The sequence below is a fragment of the Pleurodeles waltl genome, chromosome 2_1, assembly GCF_031143425.1.
Source record: "Pleurodeles waltl isolate 20211129_DDA chromosome 2_1, aPleWal1.hap1.20221129, whole genome shotgun sequence".
Lineage (NCBI taxonomy): Eukaryota > Metazoa > Chordata > Amphibia > Caudata > Salamandridae > Pleurodeles > Pleurodeles waltl.
Window position 1 is genome coordinate 793,971,783 of NC_090438.1, and position 14,838 is coordinate 793,986,620.

Below are 14,838 nucleotides of genomic sequence, written 5' to 3' on the forward strand. Positions count from 1 at the left end.
TGAGCCAGTGTGAATGCCCTCCAGGAGTGCATTAGATTGTTGCATCTGGGCTGCCAGCCCCTGGATGGCATTTACAATGATTGACTGCCCTACAGAGATGGATCTCAGGAGGTCACTAGCCTCCTCACTCAGGGCAACAGGGCTAAATGGTGCAGGGCCTGAGGTGCCTGGGGCAAAGGAGATGCCCACCCTCCTGGGTGAGCGGGCACAGGCAACACGATAAGGGGCTGCTGGGAGGGTGGTGCTGGTACAGGGTTGGTGGCTGTACCTGTAGCTGGGGTGGTCACAGAAGTGTCCACCACCACCAGGGAGCTTCCATTGGAGAAGGTCTCTGTGTCTGAACTGTAGCCTCCAATCTCTGCCGTGGTGCTCCGCTCGCCCTCCATCCTACTGGAGCCCTTACTGTTGGTGGACTCTGCCTCCTGGGTCCTGTAAGATGCAGCTCCCTCCATCATCACCGGTGGCTCTGCTCCTCTGCCAGATGATGCTAATGCAAATAAGGATAGGATGACAAAACTAAAAAGGGGGGGAAGAGACACCACCGTTGGCATACACAGCACACTCACACACAGGGAACGGCCTACACAATATGCATTGCACTACCAGAAAAATTGCTTGCCACCAAGGCATAGGGAGGGCACATACCGCCAAATGCAGCACACCTGGGACCCACGCAAACCCTGATCAGTAGTGGATACCTACGAACTAGGTAGCAAGATTATCTCTTCATAACCCTAATCAACAGGGGGCCTACGTTACAACATCAGGCCTAGCCTGCGGGTACCCACTGACACACATCACCCACCTGGATACCACCCTACCATGTGTAGAGGCACTGTACTCACCCCTTGTAGCTGCTGTGATGCCCTCAAGCGCCCATCCAGCTCAGGATAGGCCACCGCCAGTATGCGGCCATCAGGGGGGTCAGGGTTCGACGGGCACCCCTTCATCGTTGGGAAGCCATCCCCAGCTGGGCCTCCGCCATCTTCTGTGCCCAGCGTCTCAGGTCCTCCCACCATTTGCGACCGTGGGTGCTCCGCCTGCCATAGACCCCCAGGGTCCACACGTCCTTGGCGATGGCACGACATGTACCCTTCTTTTGATGGGTGCTGAACTGCAGAGGCAATACATACAGGAAAATAGAATTAGACAAACAATCCTGCCTGTTACACATATGGTCCACAATACCCCTTCCCATCATCATTTCCATACATGTGGCCCAGAACACAATCTGTAGGCCGCCAAGAGGTCATCCACCCACCCCCCTTACACGAGGCCTTCATACATACAACTCCATGCATTCATACTTCATGCGTTGTGCATTAGTGTACTCACCTGTTGGTCTGTAGGCCCATACAGCAGTCTGAACTGGGGTAGGACCTCATCTACCAGTCTCTTCAACTCCTCTGAAGTGAAGGCTGGGGTCCCTTCCCTGGTCACACGAGCCATGGTAAGTTCCAGACACAGGTCACAGCAGCACATGAGGAAAATGATAGAAAATGTCAGTCAAGTCCGTGGCAGTACATACCGTCACCACCGGCGTATATCACCATTGGCCACTGTACCCCATAGGGCCCAATGTTAGCCAATGAGGAGTTGCACTGTGGTTACCAACCGCCTCCTGCAGCAGCATACAATGTCAGTGGAATTACCTCACTTCCACCTGTCCCTCCACACAGGTCAGGAGGATGCCATTTCAGGGGGGAGGGGGCAGGCACTGGAATAATGCTGCGTCACAGGAGATATTAGCACATACTGGACGAATCACAATGACCCATTACATGTTTACGGGATGCAAACTACTGTTGTAGCTCCATTGTTCAGTTTGTGATCAGCTCCTCACTCTTTTATCCCTTTCGATTCCTACCGCTGCAGATGAATTGGAGATGAAGACATCCCCCTGTGTACAGACCCCTGGTGGACTTGGCAACACTGAAGGACAGGCACATTATCCTCACCTATAAACTGGATAGGGCCACAATCACAAAACTGTGTGCCCAGTTGGAGCCTGACCTGATATCTGCTATCCGTCATCCTACCGGGATCCCCCCTCTTGTGCAAGTGCTATCTGTACTCCATTTCCTGACAACTGGTTCTTTCCAAGTGACAGTGGGATTGGCAGCAGGAATGTCACAGCCAATGTTCTCAATAGTGCTGATAAGAGTGTTGTCTGCCCTGATAAAACACATGTGCAGCTACATTGTTTTCACCCAGGTTGAAGTTTTGGCCACAGTGAAGGCTGAGTTTTATGCAATGGGACACATCCCCAACATAATTGGGGCAATTGATGGAACACATATGGCATTTGTCCCCCCCGGCAGAATGAACAGGTGTTCAGGAATCATAAGAGTTTCCTCTCCATGAATGTCCAGATGGTGTGCTTGGCGGAGCAGTACATCTCCCACGTCAATGCTAAGTATCCAGGGTCAGTGCATGATGCCTTTCTCCTAAGGAATAGTAGCATTCCAAATGTGATGTCCCAACTACAGAGGCACAGGGTGTGGCTAATACGTGAGCCCTGGTTCCAACCCAGTATATGTTGGTGTATGGATATGGTGTGGGCCATATAGGATAGTGTCTGGCTAAATATTGTCCCTCAGTATTTGCAGGTGACTCTGGTTACCCCAACCTATTATGGCTGCTGCCCCCTGTGAGGAATGCCAGGACAAGGGCAGAAGAATGTTCTAATGAGGCACATGGGTGAACCAGAAGGATCATTGAAAGGACTGTTTGGCCTCCTGAAGGCCAGGTTCCGGTGCCTCCATCTAACAGGAGGATCCCTGTGCTACTCACCAAAGAAGGTCTGCCAGACAGTGCTGGCATGCTGCAGGCTGCATAACCTGGCCCTCAGATGCTATGTCCCATTCCTGCAGAAGGAGGAGGCTGAAGATGCCCGTGTGGCAGCAGTAGACCCTGTGGACAGTGAGGATGAGGAGGCAGAGGATGAGGATGTGGACAACAGAACATTTGTGATCCGACAATACTTCTAATGACACACAGGTAGGACAGTGTTACACCACATTTCAATGACTTTTGTGTTAATTTGTGTGGCAATGGCATGATGATATTTTTAACTTCTATACCCACTGACTGTTCACTCTGGCAATTCATTTTGCGGATGTTGGTGACCTGACATATACTGCTGGTGTGATCACTGCAGCCAACTACAGGTCATTAATCTATGCTCATTCTCTGTACAGTTGATATGCAATGTTTGCACCTGTTACAATGAATACATATTTGATATACATAACATACTCCAAAATGTTTTTTTTTTTCCAAAGGGTGTTTATTGAAGTGCTAATATATTGAGGGGCAAGTGCAATGAGGTTGGGTGATGAAGGAGGAAAGTCCAGGGTATTGTTCTAGTCTATTTGTAGCACAGGTGCATTGACCAAGGGGGCATAGGAAGGGGAGCAATGGCAGCTGAAGGTGGACAGGGTGACTGAGTGGGACACAAGGGTGACAATCAGGAGAGTCTCATTTCCTGGCAGGGGGTCTTGGCAAGTGTCTCTGGCTTATGTCTTGATCACAGGGAATGTTTGTGGGGTGGTTCACCTTCTGCAGGGCAAGGGGTGCTGGTGGCCTGTGAGTCCTGTGGCAGGGCCTCCTGGTCACTAGCAGAGTTGGAAGGCTGATTAGTGGCAGGGGCCCACTGGTGTGAGACTGCCTCCCTCATAATGTTGGGCATGTCTGCCAGCACCCCTGCAATGGAGATCAGGGTGTTGTTAATGGCCTGCAAGTCCTCCCTGATCCGCTGGTACTGTCCCTCCTGGAGCGGCCTGTTTTCCTGCACATTGTCCAGGATCTGGCCCATCGTGTCCCAGGATCTCTGCAAGTGCCTCCAGGAGAGTCGGTTCCCTGGGCCTGTCCTCCCCCGGTGCACAGCAGTCCTCCCAGTGTCCCTGGTGGCCTGTGCCTCTGTCCCCTGAACAGTGTGTCCACTGCCACTGACCCAAGGTCCCTGATTTTTTTGGGGGCAAGGTGTGCCCTGGGGTCCCTGTAGAGGTGGACACACTGATGAGTGATGTGTCCTGGGGACAGAGGTATGGGTACGCTGGGTTGGTGCTGTGGTGGTGTTTCCTGATGGATAAGGCTCTTTGGTGGTGTGTGACTAGGCCTGGGTAACCGGGTAACCGGTTGTCCAGTGGTCCCTGATGGGCCAGGTAGGTCATCCAAATCCTGAAGACCAGAGTTGCTGTCATCACTGTGGGCCTCCTCAGTTGGGGGACTGGATAGTGCTGGTAACTCCTCTCCGCTGGGGTACCTGTGGGGATGTAAATGATGTGTTATGGTTTCTGTGTCTGACATATTGTACATCCGTCGTTTCCCCTCTTTGGTTGGATTTGCCCTGCCAGCTTTCACTTGTGTATGTTAGTATATAGTGGGATTGTTAATTCTCTGTTGTGTTCATGCTTTAGAGATGAGTACCCATGCAAGGCTGTGAGTGGTGTCCATGCATTGGTACAGCATGCAGGGCTTGGCACTGGGATGAGTGAGATATGATGGTGGATTGTGTGGAGTGATGGGAATGAGGGTGAGGGTATGTGATGGCATGCAGGTAGGGGGGTGATAGTTGTAGAGAGTTCACTTACCAGAGTCCAGTCCTCCTCTGACTCTGGCCAGGCCCCCCGGATAAAGTATTGCCAAGACTTGCTACTCCCATGCTTTGAGTTGTGGGGAAGGAGGTAGGGGTCCACCACCAGTCCTCTGGATCGCAAGCTGGTGTGTCGCTGCAATGGAACATGCCTTCCGCCATAGGTCATTTCACCTCTTCCTGATGTCATCCTTAGTTCTTGGGTGCTGTCACACGGCATTGACCCTGCCCACAATTCTCCACCATAGCTCCATCTTCCTAACTATAGATATTTGCTGCACCTCGGCTCCAAATAGCTGTGGCTCTACCCTGACAATTTCCCTCACCGTGACCCTTAGGTCCTCCTCTGTGAAACCGGGGTGTCTCTGTGGTGCCATGGGTGTTATGTAAGGTGTGTTGGTGAGGGAGTGTTGGGTAATGTGTTGGGGTGTGTGATGTGGAGTGCGTGAGTGGTGTATAGGTGTGAGTAATGTCTGGCTCTAGTTGTGTCAGTGGTCTTGGTGTCCCTCTGCTGGCAATGATTTGTATTCGTGAAGGGTTGTGGGTAATGAGGGTAGGTGTTTTATAGTGGTGTGTGTGTGGTGTGTGTATGGGTGTCAGGTGTGTGTTGTTTGAATTGTCCAATGTGCTGTTGTTTTATCTATGGTTGTCCATTGTGAGCGCAGCGGTACATACCTCCAATGGTTTACGACCATTGAATGTCCTCCGTGGTGATTTGTGGGTCATAATGTGTTGGTCGTAGTTCTGTTATAGTGAAGGTGTGGGTTTTGGGACCGCCAGTTTACCACTGACCTTTGGTCTGGCGGATTTGTGTATATGGCTGAATACTAAGGGATTGGTGTGTGTGTGTCATAATATGGTGAACGGATATCCGCCACGGCAGCGGTAAGTTGGCAGCCGTCAGCATGGCGGTAAGTGGGATTTACCGCCAATGTCATAATGAGGGCCCTAATGTCTTTTGCCAAGCAACAACTCCTAGCTCCTGGGACCCAGGATTGATTGATACATTCTGAAGCCTCTGACGAAATGAAAGGGAGATGCTGGGAATTCCCGAGATTTTCCAAGCCGAAACGGTCAGAAAATTGTCTAAGGTGAGTTCGTGAGGATGGTTCAGAGGATCCAACAATAGGTTCCGAAACGTAGGAGGAAGGAAGGGAAAGTCTATTGAAAGTTCCAAAGGGGTTGGGAACCATATCTGTGATTGCCAGAATGGAGCTCTAAGCACTAGTGCTTTGCTGCTGTCTCACTTGCGCAAGTACCCTGCTGTTCCTGAGAAAAGGGGGGAAGGCGTAATTCTGAGATGTTGACCAATTCTGTAAAAAGCCATCTGAGGCCAAGGTCAACAGATCCGGATGCCAGCTGTAGAATTGAGGAAGTTGAGAATTGAGGCGTGATGCAAATAAGTTGATTATCAAAGGGCCCCATTTGTTCCGAATTGAGTGAGAGATTGAGGGATGACATTTCCAATCACTTGAGTCCCGAAGATGGCGGGAATGCCCATCTGTTATAGAGATGAGAGCTCCTGGAAGATATTCCAGATGAATCGAAATTTAGTTTAAAAGGCAAAGTTCCCAATACCCTTTTGCCAGGTCCGCTAGGGGTTTGAATTTTGTACCCCCGAGATGATTTATGTACCGGAACACCGAAATCTTGTCCATCCTAAGAGGGATAGCACAACAAAACGTGTTTTTCGCGAGGATTCTGATTGCAAAGGAGCTGGCAATCATCTCTAAACAATTGATATGCAATTTGGACTCCTCTAGAGACTATGGGGGTCATTACAACCCTGGCGGACGGTGTTAAAGGTACGGTAATACCGCAAACAGGCCGGCGGACAAAAAAAGGGAATCACGACCCTGGCCGAAACCGCCAACAAAGACAGCCACTTTAACACACCGCCCGCCACGGCGGTACAGACAAGCAGCGCGGCGGTCACCGCCAACAGACAGGCGGGAGACAATGTACCGCCCACACTATTACAACCTGCCAATCCGCCACCTTTTCCGGGGCGGATTCACCGTGGATAAAAACACGGCGGAAACAGCTTGTGCTATGGGAAAACGCTCACCTTAACATATCCCACGAGGAACGAGGACTCCATGGACCCCGAACTCCAAATACTACCTGCCCTTGTCTATCTGCTCCTTTACAACCAACAGCGAAGTAGGCGCATAAGATACCGGTGAGTACTGCACCTACGACACGGGGGAGGGAGGTGGCAAAGGTTAGGGGGACACCCACCAAACACCCCCACCCTCACATATTACAACATACACACCAATGCAGTCAAAAATATCACATTAACAACCCACAATCCCCCCGGAAGAATCCAAAGACAAAGCGAATTTCGGTCAAACATTGTAATGTGCCAATATACATGTCATACAAAAATATACAGATATATATGTCTAAATCACTCATAATTATATGTACAATACAAGAAGTAGTGCAGATATGTACACAACAATGTCCGTGTACCAACAGTCCAAAAATGCATGGGCGAGGCCCACAATAGATACCTGACCAAAATCGGAGAGAACACTGCCGGAGCATCAGATAGAAATAAAACAGGCACCTCAGGGGGAAGGGAAGGGGGGGCACCTCAGCCAGATGAATGCAAAGCCAGATCCACGACGGGGCTCCATGCCCATTGATGTATCCTGGGGAGTGCAAAGCCACAGTCTCTCAAGTCTCTACAGTGGGTGGTTTGCCCACTGTACCATCCTGGGGAGTGCAAAGCCACAGTCTCTCAAGTCTCTACAGTGGGTGGCTTGCCCACTGTGCCATCCTGGGGAGTGCAAAGCCACAGTCTCTCAAGTCTCTACAGTGGGTGGCTTGCTCACTGTGCTATCCTGGGGAGTGCAAAGCCACAGTCTCTCAAGTCTCTACAGTGGGTGGGTTGCCCACTGTGCCATCCTGGAGAGTGCAAAGCCACAGTCTCTCAAGTCTCTACAGTGGGAGGCTTGCCCACTGTGCCATCCTGGGGAGTGCAAAGCCACAGTCTCTCAAATAGATGCAGGTCTCCACTTGTTCTGGAGGGGGACTGGTGGCCAGACTGGATGCGTCTCCCAGTGAAGTTCCTGTCCTGCCACTGTCCCAGCTGCACATGGGATAAGGATGCCTGATGTGGCGGTCCATTCATTCCTACACGGTCCATGCCCTGTTCACCGGTGCTTTACCATGGCGGTCTTTGCCCTGTTCAGCAGTCTTCACCATGGCGGTCTTTGCCCTGTTCAGCGGTGCTTTGCCATTGAGGTTCATGAGTGTTCAGCTGTGCTTTACCATGGCGGTCTTTGCCCTGTTCAGAGGTGCTTTGCCATTGAGGTTCATGAGTGTTCAGCGGTGCTATGCCATGGCGGTCTTTGCCCTGTTCAGCGGTGCTTTGCCATGGCGGTCTTTGCCCTGTTCAGCGGTGCTTTGCCATGGCGGTCTTTGCCCTGTTCAGCGGTGCTTTGCCATTGTGGTTCATGAGTGTTCAGCGGTGCTTTGCCATGGCGGTCTTTGCCCTGTTCAGCTGTGCTTTGCCATGGCGGTCTTTGCCCTGTTCAGCGGTCTTCACCATGGCGGTCTTTGCCCTGTTCAGCGGTGCTTTGCCATTGAGGTTCATGAGTGTTCAGCGGTGCTTTGCCATGGCGGTCTTTGCCCTGTTCAGCGGTGCTTTACCATGGCGGTCTTTGCCCTGTTCAGCAGTGCTTTGCCATTGAGGTTCATGAGTGTTCAGCGGTGCTATGCCATGGCGGTCTATGCCCTGTTCAGCGGTTCTTTGCCATGGCGGTCTTTGCCCTGTTCAGCGGTCTTCACCATGGCGGTCTTTGCCCTGTTCAGCGGTGCTTTGCCATTGAGGTTCATGAGTGTTCAGCGGTGCTTTGCCATGGCGGTCTTTGCCCTGTTCAGCAGTGCTTTGCCATGGCGGTCTTTGCCCTGTTCAGCGGTCTTCACCATGGCGGTCTTTGCCCTGTTCAGCTGTGCTTTGCCATTGAGGTTCATGAGTGTTCAGCGGTGCTTTGCCATGGCGGTCTTTGCCCTGTTCAGCGGTGCTTTACCATGGCGGTCTTTGCCCTGTTCAGCGGTGCTTTGCCATTGAGGTTCATGAGTGTTCTGCGGTGCTTTGCCATTGAGGTTCATGACTGTTCAGCTGTGTTTTGCCATCGCGGTCCTGATACTGACATTGGTGTGTGGCATGACGATCTCTACACTGGGCATTGGTGTGTGGCATGACGATCTTCACACTGGACATTGGTGTGTGGCATGACGTTCCATCGATGGCCAGTGGGGCTGTGGCATCCTGTCCCCTCCTGGGCTGTGACTCTGGCGGTGGTCTCTGGACCAGTGACGATACTTGGGCCCTCCTGGGCTGTGACTCTGGCGGTGGTCTCCGGACCAGTGACGATACTTGGGCCCTCCTGGGCTGTGACTCTGGCGGTGGTCTCTGGACCAGTGACGACGGTGCTGGCGGTTGTGTCTGGACCGCCGGAAAAGATGGCGCACTTCTCCGCCGTGACACTCACAACAGGCTGGGCTGACTTCCTCTGGACCTTCCCCACCTTTTTTGGAGTTACAGCTGACTCACCAATCGCCTTCGATCCCATTTCCCTTGTTGTCCCACCAGGAGTCTTGACACGGTCCCGTCGTCCACTCTCCAATTTTGGAGCCTTTACAGGGGGTGGGCTGCCAGTGCCTTGGCTCCGGGTCCTACTGCCTGCCCTGGTGGACGGTGCACTCCAAAAACCTGGAACACGCACCACTGGTACTGGAGGCTTTTTGGCTGAGGCGCTACGACGGGACTGATGAATTGGGGGGGTGGGGGCAAAAAGGTCAATTTGACAGAGGGACAGTTTCTGACGGACACTGGGATGGGTAGCTGGAGGGGGTCTGGGAGTGGAGGAAGAGGAGGTGGTTGTAGGAGGTGTCACTTTAGCTGTTTTGGGTGCAGGTGCAGGTACTGGAGGCTGTCGTGAGGTGGATGGATATTGGGTGAGTGATTGCCGGCGTTTGTGTACTTTGGGAGGGGGCGTTACAGACACACTGGGAGAGGACACAGGGGACGTGTAAATGGCAGTGGAGGTGGTGAGTGCAGGTGAGTGGCTTGTGGTGCTGGGTGTCCTGGTGCGAGTCCTAGTGCCTGTAGATGTGGTGCATGCAGGTGTGTGTGTAGACGAGACTGGGAGGGAGGAGGGAGAAGAGGAGGAGGGGGACACAGTGGAGACAGTGGATGTTGCTGTATCCGTATGTGTGTGATGCTTGTGTGAGTGCCTGTGGTGTGCGTGGTGCCTATGTTTGCTTGAGCTTCTTGTGTGTGTTGACTTGGGTGCATGCTGGTCTGTAGGTGTGCTTGGGATGGGCTTGGGTACAGGGGATTGGGTCTGGGTGGAGGAAGTTGGAGGGGGGAGGCTAGACACCGGGACAATGGCTGCCATCAGTGCTGAGGCCAGAGATTGCAGGGTTCGCTGAAGGACAGCCTGACCAGAATGAATGCCCTCCAGGAATGCATTACCGTGTTGCAACTCTCGTTCTACACCCTGGATGGCATTCACAATGGTAGACTGCCCAACAGTGAGTGACCTGAGGAAGTCAATGGCCTCCTCACTGAGGGCAGCAGGGGTGACTGGGGCAGGGCCTGAGGTGCCTGGGGCAAAGGTGATGCCCACCCTCCGGGGTGAGCGGGCACGGGGCGAACGCTGAGGGGCTGCTGGGAGGGCGGTGCTGGTAGGGGAGGTGGCGGCTGTACCTGTAGAAGTGGGGGGCACAGATGGTGCCGCCACCACAAGTGAGCTCCCATCGTCGGACGAGTCCGTATCGCTGGTTGCTGATCCGGTGGCCGACGTGAAGCTCCCCTCGCCCTCCGTCCCACTGGTGCATTCAGAGTCCGTGGTGTGGCCCTCCATGGCCATGTGGGATGCAGCTCCCTCGTGCTCCAGTGCCACTGTACCTCCGCCTGATGATGCTGATGTACAAAAGGACAGGGAGAGCAGATAAAGGGGGGGAGACAGAAGTAAGAGAGTTTTAGTGCATGGCATACCGCTACCGTTGGCGGACAAGACAGACGCAGCAGCCCCATGCATTACGCCGTGCTCCTGGCCTCTGCACATGCAATTTCTGGGATATGGCCTACATGGCAATGGTGGACATCTGTGCACATGGATGTCACAGGGGCAACTATACCTAAACTTGGCACTCTTCTGAGGTGGGTAGAGTGCCACATGGCCTACATTACGGAGGGGCCTTGCCTACCGAATTCGCCCTGGCCTAGGGACACCCACAGCCCACCTCCCCCACCCATACCCCTCCACTGCACGCAAAGTCCGCAGAATGAGGTTGTACTCACCCCCTTGTGTCTGCTGTGATGTCCACAAGCGCCCATCCAACTCCGGGTAGGCCACCGCCAGGATCCGGAACATCAGGGGGGTCATGGTGCGACGGGCACCCCTCCCACGTTGGGAGGCCATCCCCAGCTGAGCCTCTGCCGTCTTCTTGCTGCAGCGGCGAATGTCCTCCCATCTCTTCCGGCAGTGGGTGCCCCGTCTCTGGTGGGCCCCTAGGGTCCGGACCTCCTTGGCGATGGCGTGCCAAATGTCCCTCTTCTGGTGGGCGCTGACCTACATGACATGCACAAGGGAAGAGGAACAGTCATTACCAACTGCACCAGCAATGTGAGTGGCCACCTCCCTACTCTGACCATATGGCCCATTTATTCCCATTCTTTACTGTAGTATGAACTCTGCCCCCTTCACTCTTCCCCCAGCCCTGTCCAACCAGGCCTAGCCCATACAACGTGCTCCCTGTGTACTAACCTGTTGGTCTGGAGGACCGTAGAGTAGCATGTACTGGGGGAGGACCCCATCCACAAGTTTCTCCAACTCCTGTGCAGTGAAGGCAGGGGCCCTTTCCCCAGACGCAGCAGCCATCGTCGCTTCCAGACCGAGGTCACAGCAGCACTAGCAGTGTAGGTCCTCTCCTGTCGAAGGTCAGGTATCTAGTGATTGAAGAGATAGAAAATGGCGGTGACGTCCGCGGCGGTGACGTCCACGGGGGTGCGCATCATCACCGCCAGCGCCCCTGTTCATTGGCTCCTGGGACCCATAGGGTCCAATGTTAACCAATGCAGCAGTGTGCCGTGGTCTACGACCGCCTACCGCGACGGTGTGCAACGCGAGCGCTGTTACCCCACAATCCCATTGTCCCAGTTTAGAGGTCAGGCAGCCGCCATTTCAGGGGCCCACATGGATTCTTTTTCAACTGCGTCACACATACCGAGGCCTATACTCAACACACATACAGGAAGGGTTCATTGTCTGGTGTAGTCTTGTGTGTAACTGTGGATACATACCTGGAGGAATATTGACTGGTTATTCGCTGTTGTCCTTCGTAGGCACCGTCAGCTGGGACATGTGAGAAGATGGCGGAATCCTCCGGTGTACCGACCGCTGGTGGACCTGTTGACAATGGAAGAGAGACATTTAATCGTCACCTACAGGTTTGACCGTGCCACAATCCAGGAACTATGTACCCAGTTGGAGCCAGACCTGATGTCACCAATCCGCCATCCGACTGGAATCCCCCCTGACGTGCAGGTGCTGTCAGTGCTCCATTTCCTTGCAAGTGGGTCTTTTCAGACAACAGTGGCCATGGCATCAGGGATGTCCCAGCCTATGTTTTCAAACGTGTTGTCCAGAGTGTTGGCTGCCCTGCTGAAACAAGTAAGGAGATACATCATTTTTCCTGAGGTGGAGGATTTGCCTACAGTGAAAGGTGACTTCTATGCCCTTGGACATATCCCGAACGTCATAGGTGCCATTGATGGGACCCATGTAGCTCTGGTCCCCCCCGCAGGAGTGAACTGGTGTACAGGAACCGGAAGAGTTATCATTCGATGAATGTCCAGATGGTCTGTTTGGCTGACCAGTACATCTCGCAGGTAAATGCTATGTTCCCTGGCTCTGTGCATGACGCCTATATCCTGTGCAATAGCAGCATCCCTGATATGATGGGTCAACTCCAGAGGCACCGTGTATGGCTATTGGGGGACTCTGGTTACCCCAACCTTTCCTGGCTATTGACCCCAGTGAGGAATCCCCGGACCAGGGCAGAGGAACGCTACAATGATGCCCATGGGCGGACTAGGAGGGTTATCGAACACACCTTCGGCCTTCTTAAGGCCAGGTTCAGGTGCCTCCATATGACAGGTGGGTCCCTATTCTACTCACCGAAGAAGGTGTGCAACATCACCATCGCCTGCTCCATGCTCCATAATTTAGCATTGCGACGCCAGGTGCCTTTTCTGCAGGAGGATGATCCAGATGACGGTGTTGTTGCAGCTGTGGAGTCTGTGGAGCCTGTGGACAGTGATGAGGATGAAGCTGAGGAAGAAGAAAACGACAACAGGGAGTCAGTCATATAGCAATATTTCCAGTGAAACTCAGGTGAGTACATTTTCCGGTGTAACATTACATTAACTTTCACACGTCTACCTCTATCCTGTACCGACATTTCACTCACTATTTGTTAACTGAGTTGTCCCCTTCCATTTCAGTTTCACAAATGTGGTAACCTACGTGTCAACTGCTTGCATCCTTGAAGGGCTTGTGATGTGTGACATTGGTATGTTAGCCTTCCAATGGGTAACCCATTATGACACTGTCATTGATAATAGAAAAATACAAATCATAGACTGACTCCAGTTTTTTTAGTGTTTCAAGTGTGTTTATTTAAGTGCTAAAAATGAAGGGGGGTTGTAAAATGGTGAGGGTTGATGGTGGAGGAATGTCCATGGCAGAGTACAGTCTATTAGTCTCACAGGTACATTGCACATCTGCCCATTGGAAGTGGAGCTGGGGCAGTTCCGATTTGGACAGGGTAACAAAGTGGGACAGTGGGGGGACAATCAGGGTGGTCTTATTTCCTGGCGGGGGTCTTGCCATCTTGCTCTGTCCTATTCCTGGATCTCAGGGCCCGCTTGCGTGGTGGTTGTCCGTCTGCCGGGAATGGGGTGCTGGTGTGGTGGTCCTGTGGTGGGGCGTCCTGTCCACTAGCGCCAGCGGAGGTGGTAGGCAGTTCATCGTCGTAGCTAGTGTCAGGGGCCCCTTGGAGTGCCACGGTGTCCCTCAAGGTCTTTTGAATGTCCGTCAGCACCCCTACGATGGTGCCCAGGGCGGAGCCGATGGTCCTGAGCTCCTCCCTGAACCCCAAATACTGCTCCTCCTGCAGACGCAGGGTCTCCTGCAACTTGTCCAGGACCGTGGCCATCGTCTCCTGGGAATGGTGGTATGCTCCCATGATGGAGGAGAGGGCCTCGTGGAGAGTTGGTTCCCTTGGCCTGTCCTCCCTCTGTCGCACAGCAGCCCTGCCAGTTCCCCTGTGTTCCTGTGCCTCCGTCCCCTGGACCGTGTGCCCACTACCACTGCCCCCAGGTCCCTGTTGTTGTTGGGGTGGTGGGTTAGCCTGGGTGCCCTGTAGTGGTGGACACACCGCTGATTGACCTGTCTTGGGTAGGGAGGTTTGGGCCCGCTGGGTGGGTGATGTGCTGTTGTTACCAGAGGGTGGAAGGTCAGTGTTGGGCTGTGCCTGTGCGAGGGGAACCGACTGTCCTGAGGCCCAAGATGGTCCGGGCTGGTCATCAAGATCCAGTAGGGCAGAGCTGCTCTCGTCACTGTGGGCCTCTTCTGGGGGTGGAGTGGTGTTGTCTGGACTCTCTGGTGTGGTGACGTTCCTTCGGGTTCCTGCGGGGGTATAAGTAGATGATTATTGCATGTGTGGGTGTAATGGTGTGCAATGGTTGGGTGTGCGTGAACCCCAGTGCAGGCATTCCTGTGTGTGGGGTTGTGTGCTGATGGTTGGGGGGTGTTCTGGGTATGTGCAGTGGGCATGCTTTAGTGATGAGTGTCCATGGTTAGTTGTTTCATGCAGGTCTTGGGGTTGGGATGTGTAGTTGGTGTTCTTAGTACATAAGTGAGGAGTTTGGGTGATAGGGGAGGGTGTGAGGGTGGGGGTGTGTGATAGCATGGAGGTAGGGTGGGGGATGTGATAGTTAAGATTTGACTTACCAGTGTCCGTTCCTCCGACGACTCCTCCGAGGCCCTCAGGATGCAAGATGGTCAAGACTTGCTCCTCCCATGTTGTTAGTTGAGGGGGAGGAGGTGGGGGTCCGCCGCCAGTCTGCTGTACCGCGATGTGGTGCCTGGATACCGTTGAACGCACCTTCCCCCGTAGGTCGTTCCACCTCTTCCTGATGTCCTCCCTATTTC